The sequence below is a fragment of the Mastigoproctus giganteus genome, chromosome 6, assembly GCF_048544385.1.
Source record: "Mastigoproctus giganteus isolate SK-2022 chromosome 6, ASM4854438v1, whole genome shotgun sequence".
Lineage (NCBI taxonomy): Eukaryota > Metazoa > Arthropoda > Arachnida > Uropygi > Thelyphonidae > Mastigoproctus > Mastigoproctus giganteus.
Genome location: NC_143580.1, coordinates 227584864 through 227596429, shown reverse-complemented (window position 1 = coordinate 227596429; position 11566 = coordinate 227584864).

Genomic DNA, 11566 nt, shown 5'->3' with positions numbered 1-11566 from the left:
TTAGGCCTAAACCTTGAACAATATTTCTTAGTTGGTATGTAAAGCCTAGTAGCTTCCAGATAAATTCTTTGAATGCCTCCCGTTTTGAATTTGCTGTTGGTAACATCATCAGTTGGTCCCACCGTATCCAATTTAAATACTGTCTCAGACCACCGTAGTCACCTTTACAAAAGCAAAAACCCTTCCCTTTACCCCTGATGGTAGTTACCTCTTTGAGTAAATCTCACTTCAGCACACTGATCTTTCTGAAATGCTTTCTTGCTTACCTCTGTTATCCTGGGTTATTATTTGATTGTTGCCCGTCTGTTACTCTGCACAAATTTTGTCAGCCTTTATTGGTCTTTCACATCAACAAGCTATTTCCAACCACCGGATTGCTGTTGGTTAGGTGTTATTTGGTTATGCGACTATTTATTTATTATTATTTTAGGGTTGCCCGTAATTAAATACATTAACCCGTATTTGTGTCTGTAAATTGCGTATGTTCTATGGTTGATTTCCCTGTTTTGCTGGACGAAAAAACTCCAGTTACTGGGGAGAAAAACCTTGCTATCTACGCCTGAGACCAACTAACTCAGCCACGGAGTGAAAAAAGCCCATTAAAGTTCCTCGCATCATTGACGGGATTTGAACCCAGGCCTTTTCCACCCGGTGTGGGGAGGACGGTGACGATACCACTGTGCTACACGCGCAGGGTTATGCGACTAGTTTCGATGTACCGAAAACACAGTCGTATGCACAAATTCCAGTAGGACTGCGGTTTCGGAGGTATACTTATCGGCGCCTCTAAGCCGACTATTATGCCAACTGAAAGTCACTTAAATCCTGTCTTCCCCATTCTCATAGTGAGTTAACACACAAACAGCTACGGATCCATCAGCACAGTGGTTATAATCACTATCTTCCCAACACTGGATGGCAAAGGCCTGCGTTTGAAGCTCGTCAATAACCCGATTAACTTTTTGGGCATTCACTCCATCACTGAAAAAGAATATCTCTACCTAATCTGCCCACTTGCTTCATATTGCATTGAACAAGTATGTGATATAAAGAACAAACATATTATTCTGTTATGGGAGAAGCTCTCCAATTCATTTCAAGGATAAGTCTGCCTAATAAAGTGACTATTAGGTTTACGTTCTTTTGTATGCATTAACATTCTGGATTTTTACAGGTACAATGGATACTTTGTCTCAACATCCAAGTGAGCCTAGCTGTACCAAACTGTGCTATGACGATGTTCCTCCATTACCTCCACCACCACCACCTCTTCCTCCATACTCTGATTCTATGATTAAAAAACAAACGGATGTGCTTGAAGGGTGTAAAGATTGTGACGGTTACGTGAATATTCCTGCACGCTCAGAAGAACAGTTTTCAAAAGCAAGTAGTTACCTGTGGGTTATAATTCTTAGCGTTTCATTCCTGATTTTGGGAATTACTTTTGGTCCGTTTATTGTTCTTTGCTTAAAGTGGAGGAGACGTGCAGCAACAACCCCTCAGCAGGGTTTACCTAATTATGTATACCTATCTGACACTGGGGAAAAAATGCAGTTTACAAATTTATCGCCATTGCCATTTCACGAAAACAGTCCTCCAAATTCTTCTGGTGAAAAAGATCTGGAAACAGTAGAAGGAAGTGAGCTAACAAATCTCCTGAAAGAAGTCCCAGGGAAGGAATCAAGTTCTGGTTTACTAGTAGCTAAAATTAAGGATTTGTCAACCGACAGTCTTTCTATTTGCAGCAAAGGAGAAGGCGATGTCAATGAACAATTTCCAGAGGAATTATGGAAAACTGTTAAAGGAGAAAATACGCCAGTCCCTTGGTTAGAATCAGAGAGTGGAATTATGATGCCTGATATAGAGATCCAAGATCCCAGAGGAAAAGTTGGTAGCCCTGAAGGACTTTTTGGAATTTTGATGACTTTACCTCCTGCTGGACATCGCAAGGCACAACTCCCACCATTGCCCAAATGATATTTCATAAATCAGATATGAATATTTTTCATTATTGCAGTAAGGAATATGGGGCGTACCCTTATTCGAGAAATTCTCATAGTCTGTTCAATGCGGCCATGACATATTTAGTGTCAAACGTATCTTGAGGAAAATCAAATAGGAGGCAATTTCAAGTTTCTAGTATTTTGGAAAAGACCAATTCATGTCTTATAAATGTTACAGAATCTACAATAGCAGGCATAGTCTGATATTTCTATGGTTGTAAACTTCTAGCCAATGGTTTCCTGATGTGCATCAACTATAATTTAAAATCCGTTCTGCGTTTTATTTTTAGAACACTTCATTAAGAATTTTAGTGTCAAACTTTTCATTGGTGTTTGCTAGAAGATATAAAGATATACAATACTGCGGATTGAAGTATTGTATATCAGTGTCCCAAACTCTCTCCGTTAACATTTACTGTTTAAAAGAACAATATAAAACTATTTAGTGAATTTAGTACTGTTCAATTTAGGATTACATTTTGACCACATGTTATAAATATTTTAAAATGTAAATGCTTATTCAGAATTGTTTCAGTTAAATTCGTTCATTGGAGGTCACTGGCTGACTGAACCAAAGATTGGAATTAAATCTTTGCTGTGATTCGTTGTTATTATTGTTTGATTTTATGCAAAGTGAACCAATTCCATGAAACGGTAAGCAGAGTGTCTGTAAATTACATGTCGGTTGGTTGGTTTTTCTAGATTAAAAAGCCAAATTTTCCATAGAAAAAATCGTGCTACCAATACTCGATAATCCCACCACCGTGTGGACAAAGTCCATAATATATCCTCTCATCTAGACGGAACGTAAACCCATTTACCGTCCAAAGTTCCAACTACCATTATATTAAACATAATTATATTCTCCAAAGTGTGCAAGGTATCATAGTGGCTAGCGCAGTTGATAGAACCGCCGTCTTCACCACACTGAATGGAAAAGACCTTAGTTCGAGTCCCAGCGATGACGTGAGGAATTTCTATGGGCCTTTTTCACGTGGCTGAGTGAATTTGTCTCAGGCGAGTGTTACGCAATTTTTCCTCCCGGAAACTCGGGTGTTTCTTCTAGCAAAAATGCAAATCGACCACAGAACACACGCAATTTACAAACGCAACATGGCCAGAGTTGATGCGTCTAAAACCCTACAACAACAACTTTCCAAGATATATTTGCGGAAGGCTTCCCAATTCATTCATTTTATTAAAATGATTATTTGAATGCTGTATGAAACTCCAGCTGAATCACAACATGATATTCCTTGGTAAATAAAATCAATAATGTAGATTAATTACATTGTACAAATCGACAGACTATTGAGGTTGGCGCAGTGGTAAGATCCTAACACTAAGGCACCGTATAAAGATCTTTTTTCAGACCAATTTATGCTTCTCGAATGAGCGTTGCACTGTTTCCTCTCTCTCTCTCTCTCTCTCTCTCTCTCTCTCTCTCTTGAAACTAAAGATTTTCATCAAGAAAAGCGGCAAAACTACCATATCAGAGACGCATTTACAGAGACAGCAGTCTAACATCTCATAATCTTAGTGACACCGATGCAAAACAAGCAAGAACAAATACACTCGTAGCCCGTGAGATATCCCCCCCCCCCAAAATTACAGAGAATTTACTGTTCCTGAATAATAAAAGATAAATTGGGTTTTACCTCAACAATATTCAATACTCTCTAAACTACTCTTAAACTGCTTCCACTACTTCTAATCGCAATTCAAAATAGTTTCTCATCCAGGGCTCTATATATCCCATACATTTTAAATGGACATACGATCTATAAAACACAGGTAATTACAGACCTATTAGTTTAACTTCTGTTCCAGGGAAATTAATGGAGGCACTGGTTAAAGAAGCATTGCAGGATCATCTAGACAAGACTTCAGTTATAGCTCGGACACAGCATGGGTTTGTTAAGGGGAAGTCTTGTCTGACTAATTTGATTGGATACTATGATGTAGTCACAAAGGAACTGGATGCAAAGAATAACTTTGTATCATATATTTGGATCTTAGAAAGGCCTTTAATACTATTGCACATGGACGACTGCTGCACAAATTACAGCAGTGTGGCATTCGAAGCAAATTGCTGCTATGTATAAAGGGATGGGTGAATGGGAAAAGACAGAGAGTGGTAATCAATGGACACTGCTCTTCGTGGACTAATGTGGAGTCCCAGAGGGTTCAGTGTTGGGTCCATTGTTGTTTTCTGTATTTATAAAAGATATTGATAATGGTATATCAGGCTTAATGTCTAAGTTTGCAGATGATACGAAGGTTGGCAAGGTTGTTGATGACAATACAGTGCTGTAACAGGATCTAGAAAAGTTGAGCAGATGGGCTGAGAGGCGGCAAATGAAGTTTAACATTGACAAATGTAAAGTACTACATATGGGAAGCAGTAACCCCAGAGTAACGTATCAGCTCTGTGGTACCACACTCACAGTGGTAGAGAATGAAAAGGACCTGGTGGTAATTGTGCAGGCAGATGTGAAGTTTTCTGAGCAGAGCAGACAGTCTACAAGAGTAGCTCATGGTGTCTTGTCAATGATATACAGGAATTTTTCTAGCAGAGATAATAAGGTGGTTATCCCCATGTAAAAGGCAATGGTCAGGCAACACCTTGAGTACTGTATACAGGTCTGGAGGTCTCATTTTAAGAAGGATGTAGAGCTGTTGGAACGAGTACAGAGAAGGGCAACAAAATTAGTGAACAGAACAAAGGGTTTCTCTTACGAAGAAAGGCTTAAGTTTTGCAAATTACAGTGTCTGGAGACTAGGCACCTGCATGGTGATCTGATTGAGGTGTATAAAGCCTTGAATGGTTTGAGCATGCTCAATGCTGGTGGGATTCTTTCTCTTGTTCAGAATAATCAGCTGAGAGGGCATAAATTCAAATTGAGGAAAGACGGTTGTAGGATAGATGTGAGGAAGTTTGCCTTTAGCCAGCGGGTGGTTGATTGCTGGAACAAAATTCCATCTGTAGTAGTTATAGAAGTTGATAGCTTAAATGGATTCAAGGTTTCTTCTTAATTAGAAGAAAGCTTTACAAGATTTCTTCTAATTATGCTTTCTTTACATGATTTTTCTAATTATGCTTTCTTTACTCGGATTCATCTTACAATGCTTACCAAGGTTGAACATATCTATTTTACAACATCAGCAGCATTTTGCACAATTACAGTAGAACTGTTTTATAGTATTCATGCTTCACTGTTTAACCACGCAGGACAAATTCACAATGGAGAATATCCTGTGTGTCAAAATATACGATAAGCATGATCTTCACATTTGATCGAAACCGTCTTGCTTTCATGGACTTGTCTTGGAGATGATCAAATCCTTCACTGACAGGATTATGGTTTTTTTTCCCCAGGTCATAGCCACACACCCGTGATTCTTAGGCAGTAATAACAGAAGAAACAGTGTAGGTCAGCAGCAGCAGTTTGACGAATTTCGCGACATGCAAGAACCGCTGCTTTGTGTAATCTTCAGTGATCATGTGTTAAAGTTAACATTGTTTCATTATCGGAGTTCTGCAAGGAAAAGTTCACGCATACACCCATAAGAAATACTAAATTTGATACTTTTTATGGAACAGTGGGAGAAGACAGAGAATGGTAATCGATGGACACTGCTCTTCATGGACTAATGTTATTAGTGGAGTCCCCCAGGGTTCAGTGTTGGGCCCATTGTTGTTTTCTGTATTGATTATGATATTGATAAAGGTATATCAGGCTTAATGTCTAAGTTTACAGACGATATGAAGGTTGGCAGGGTTGTTAATGACACTACGCTACTGCAACAGGATCTAGAAAAGTTGAGCAGATGTGCTGAGAGGTAGAAACTGAGGTTTAACGTTGATAAATGCAAAGTTCTACATATGGGAAGCAGTAACCCCAGAGTAACATATCAACTGTGCAGTACTACACTCAGAGTAGCGCAGAATGGAAAAGACGTGGGGTAATTGTGCAGTCAGATATGAAGTTTTCTGAGTAGTGCAGACAGTCTGCAAGAGTAGATCATAGGACCTTTTGAATGGTCTGCGCGTGTAGCACAGTGGTATCGTCACCGTTCTCCCCACACAGGGTGAAAATGGCCCGGGTTCGAATCCCGTCTATGACGCGAGGAACTTTAATTGGCTTTTTTCACTCCATGGCTGAGTTAGTCAGTCTCAGGCGTAGATAGCAAGGTTCGCCCCCCCCCCCCCCCCAGGCACTGGGGTTTTTCTTCCAGCAAAACAGACAAATCGACCATAGAAGACACGTAATTAACAGACATAGGACACACTGCACGGCAGATGAATTTAATTATTCGTGTGGCCTAAAAATAATCGTTTGGTTTTTTTTTTTTTTTTTTTTTTGGACCTTTTCAATGATATTCAGGAATTTTGCTATCAGGGATAAGAGGTGATTTTCCTCTTGTATAAAGCAATGGTCAAGCCATACCTTCAGTACTGCATACAGGTCTGGAGGACTCATTTTAGGAAAGATGTAAAGCTGCTGGAACGATTGCAGAGAAGGGCAACGATATTGTTGGTGTAACAAAGGGGGTTGTATAAGGCCTTGAATGGTTTGAGCCAGCTCAATGCTGATAGGATTCTTCCTCTTGCTCAGACTACACATATGACGGGTCATAAATTAAAACTGAAGAAAGACAGTTGTAGAATAGATGTACGGAATTTTGCCATTAGCCAGCGAGTGGTTGATTGCCGGAACAAACTTCCATCTATCGTTGTGGAAGTTGACATAAATTTAAGGCAGAAATAGATCACATGATTCTACTAATGCTAAAGAGTTCAGTGGGTGTGTCAGCTATGGATTTATAACTAAAGAACGATTATTGATTGTTTGATGTTTTTTTCCTTCGGTTGAGTAGTGCGATGGGGGAAATATCGGTATTCAGTGGCGGTCCCGGATAGGCGTTAAAGCGCTACATGCCTACTTATTTTCAAAATAATGTGGATTTATTTTTTAAGCTGTTACATGATGATTAAAGATTAAGTTTTCTTCCATATGTTACCAGTTTTATGATTGGCGTTGGAAAAATGCGCATGCGTATTTTTAATTTACTGCCCTGGCGGTTTCATTAAAAATCTGAAATCTGTGTACAAAGCTGAGTTCATTTTATTATTATATTTTATGGAAATTAGATAAATATGAGGGAAATTATGCGTAGCAGGACGTGGTGAATGTTTACAATAAATGTCACTAATGAAATGAATTAAGAAAATTGTTGCATAATATTAGTTCATCACACCAGTCATAAACATGTTTATACGACGCATTTTCTTGTTCGGTATCAACCGGTACTCATACATCGAGCAAAAAGTGACTTATAATTAAAATCAGTGGATTCAAATTAAAATTAATATAAGTGATGTGTAGGGTAAGTGGATTTGAGGAGCTTGCCATGGAGAATTTGTCCAAAAGTAAACGAATTGCTTTCTTTCACTCAAACATATTTAGTTTGTGTAATATAATGCTGTGAATAGCATGACAAGATGAAAACCAAATAAGTTGGGGAGAAGAAAATATAGACGTCCTGACAGATACATTTTACTTTTTGCATTTTTATTATTTATAAAAATTGAGTTCTGCTAAATGTATATACCTTCAAAACCAATTTTCCAGTGCAGTCTATACTAACAAAATTCGTATTTACAGCTGTGTCACAGAACAAGCCTGAACTTGTATAAGTATGGAAGCTGATAAGTACGAGGTTGGCTGGTAGTGCACTTGGAACTTTGTCTGGAATTCTATATATCGAAAAGTAGGTTGTTATTTTTATTATTTTTTTTAATTTTGTAAACTCCTCTAGTTTTCTACTAGGGCGCCTAATCCATGTTTTTAGATTATTTATATATTTTATGTTGTATGTTTGTTTGTTATTTATTCAGTTAGTTTTGGGTTAAGTTGTGCTTTTGTGTTTTATATATTATTATTAGTAGTAATAGTGGAAAATGATTCAAGAATGTCAGCCTATGGAGCATCAGCCCAAAAAACCTACCGACCCACTCTGCCATTTATCCCCTCCAAGAATTTTCTAGTTCTTTGTTGAATTTATTCAATCAATCCACTTCCATAACAATGGATGTAAGTTTGTTCCAACAATAAACCACCCGCTGTCTGAAAGCAAACTTTCATACATCTATCCTGCAACCATCCTTCCTCAGTTTGAATTTCTGCCTCTCTTGTGTGTAGTCTTGGGAAGAGGAAGAGTCCCATCAACATTGAGCTTGCTCAATCCATTCACTGCCTTAAACATCTCAATCAGATCTCCTCGCAGGTGCCTAGTCTCCAGATGCTGCAACTTGCAGCACTGAAGCCTTTAATTAAAGATAAATAAGAAAAGATGTTAAATGAGTATACAATGTTAAATGTATAGTTTTCCAAACATAGTGGGAAGCAGTATGAAGGGAGTAGAAAGAAGAAAAGAAGAGTAAAAGGTTTGAAGAAAGTCAAAATCTAAGTATAGTGACATGTAGGTAAAGAAATGCAAAATAATATGTAATAATAGAATTTAAATAATAGTATTAAAACACTAATCTAGATGTAAATATTAAATCTGAAGTTAGAGTATTATGTAGTGTTGTGGTCAGCAATTTTATACAAGATTTTGAAGTAAAAAGCTAAAATGAGATAGGGAGAAATACATTAACATTAGGAATGTTAATACTTCAATAATATAGATTATTATGGGGGAAAAAAAACAAACACATTTCTGTTTATTCTATAGACAGCCAAAGGCCAATGTAAAATAAAATAATTTAAAGAAGTATGGTATGGCAGGTATTTTTACTTTATTTAAAATATTGTGGTAATGTAATGGAATAAATATGTAAATTTGAATAAGATGAGGAGAAATACAGGATATTTCAATTAAAAGGCAGCACTGGAGTTCTATCTTGTTTATTTCTAAACTTAGGCTATTTGTCATATTTAAGCAAAAAAGTTTTGAATTTTATGTTAAAATCAACTAGTTCTTACCACTTTTAATTTTATGATTTTTAAATTTAAAATTTCCATAATGAACTGCAGTTTTCTCAGTGGGAAGTTTTTATGAAACATGTTACATGCTGTGCCGCCTTATGCCTACTCTCATTGTTTATTTCTTTTTTTCAAAATCTGCTTGTTTCATAAGTACACTGATGATGATTTTAGACTCAACTTTCCCATTGAGAAAAAAGCAGTTGATTAGGCAGAATTTAAAACTGTAAAATCTAAATGGTAATACTTAATTTAACTTTCAAATGTATCTTAATTGTATAGTAATATTGTAACTATAATATTACTATATGAATAAATACTGGAGAGTATACTGATATATTTTATTTTTATTTATACTGTTTTATGTATTTTAAAATTTTAATTGTATAATATTTATAGTTTTGCAACTTTATATAAATAAGATTCAACAATATTAAATGTTTTTTAATCCAGAGCTGGTATCTTCAACACCCCAGCTGATTTAAATCATTGATTTCACTTTACTTGTCCCACACAACTGAAATTTTTAGTACTTTTCAATGAACGTGTTTTCTTTGATTTTGCCATGGAAAATACCAGAAATCTTCACTAGTCTTCAAAACATTGAAAATAAAGGCTTTGTAGCGTGTGGGTCATTAATTAACCTAACTGTCGTCTTTAGATGGAGCCTAGAAGCTTGAGAGAGGTTATGGGACCCCCGGATGCGAGAACAATATTCCATGGTAGGGCAGATTAGAGATTTGTACAAAGTGAGTAGCTGTATAGAAGAAAAGTAACACTGTGAGCACAAGAGAAAACCTAGTTTTTTAGATGCAAAGGAAGAAATATGTCACGGTAATCCCTAATAGAGATATGTGATATTGTCTAGAAATCTAAGTGCCATCAATTGGTAGGATCGCTGTCCTCTCCTCATCGGGTGGAAAAGACTTGAGTTCGAGTCCTGTTGATGATGGGAGGAATTTTTATTAGCCTTTTTCACAACATGGCTGAGTTAGTTGGTCTTAGGTGAGGTAGTGTGGTCCCCCCCCCCTGAAACTCGGATTATTTTTCATCCAGCAAAACAGAAAATCGACCTTAGAACACACGCAATTTACAGACAGTATACATGGAGTAATATGGCCTTAGTCACTGATGCTCCGAAAAACCCTACTACAAAAATACCTAAGTATCATCGAAGATAAACATAGGAGCAGAAGAATCCTTTTTGCAAGATAGGACTGAGTTTTAGAAGAATTGAGATTAACTAAGTTATCTTTGCCCCATTGGAGAATTACCTGTAGATCAGAATTTAAGGTTTTTATAGTGGATATTCAAGAAGTTGAAGCTGTTTGTGCAGGGAAAGGTTTCTTAGATTAGAAAGTGGAATTCAGTTTGTCATCTGCAAAATTATGGATAGGATTTCAAGTCAGTGGAAGAACGTCATTAATATACAAGAGGAAAAGAGTAAGAGAAAGAACTGAACCTTGGGTATTACCAGCATTAGTGGAAAAGTTAGAAGACTGAGACCCATCCATCACCTGCAGTGAGTGTTCAAAGCGAAAACTGGATACTCGTTTACAGAGTACCCTCAGCAATCTATAAAATGGAAACTAATTTAGATCTTTATGCCAGACATGATCAAGGGTGTTTGAAATGTCAAGAGCAACTGCTTGGGTTTCCTCAAACTGTAACCAGTAATATAATTGTATTATTGATCAGAAAGGAAAAAAAAATAATAATAGTTGTACTGCAGAATATTGAAGTGAAACACATTGAGTTACTAAAGGATTTGTAACATCTTGTACATGTCTTGTGAATCAATATGAACAGGAAAATGAAAGGTGCACTAATTCACTGTGCATATACAGTAACTTCCCAATTTATGAATACATGTAAAGTAGTTTTCAAACTGAATTTTCATAAATTGGGGATGATTTTTCCATACGTTTGTTGAATATTGAGGAATTAATTGGCTTCCATAACTTTAATCTCATAACACAGTATGTTCAAAGCTCTATATTCCTTTTGTTATGTATGCCTCACCGAAATGGGCATTATTCCTGCAATACATCTTAACAAGTTTCTTGTCTTAAAATACAGGCGCCTCCGTAGCCAGGTGGGAAGGAGCAGCAGTGCGTAGCACACGCTTCTTGATTAGACCGGGGTTCGAGCCCGTCACCACCAAATATGGAGAATGCGGAAAGGTCATGGAATGACCACCGTATATCCCGGAGCAATATGGCCTTAGTTGCTAATGCTCCTAAAAAAAAACCAAACAAACAACAACGTCTTAAAATAGTTGGCCTTTCAATTGCTTGACAAAACCTTAAGGAACAATTTACAATCTCCAGATCTTGTATGCCCCCCTAAATGTCACCTTGTAGTGAAAACCAATAACAGTAAAGAAAATATATAACCCAGGTCAGTTAGCAACATGCAGGATTAATTGCTTTGGATATACTGTATTTTCATAGTTGTCTGCAGATGCTGTATGAATAGTAATTGTGATAAATTATATGTCCCACTACGAAGAAAATTAAATAACACCATAACTCTGAGATTCATGTTCCCATTGAACATTGTCCTCTTCAC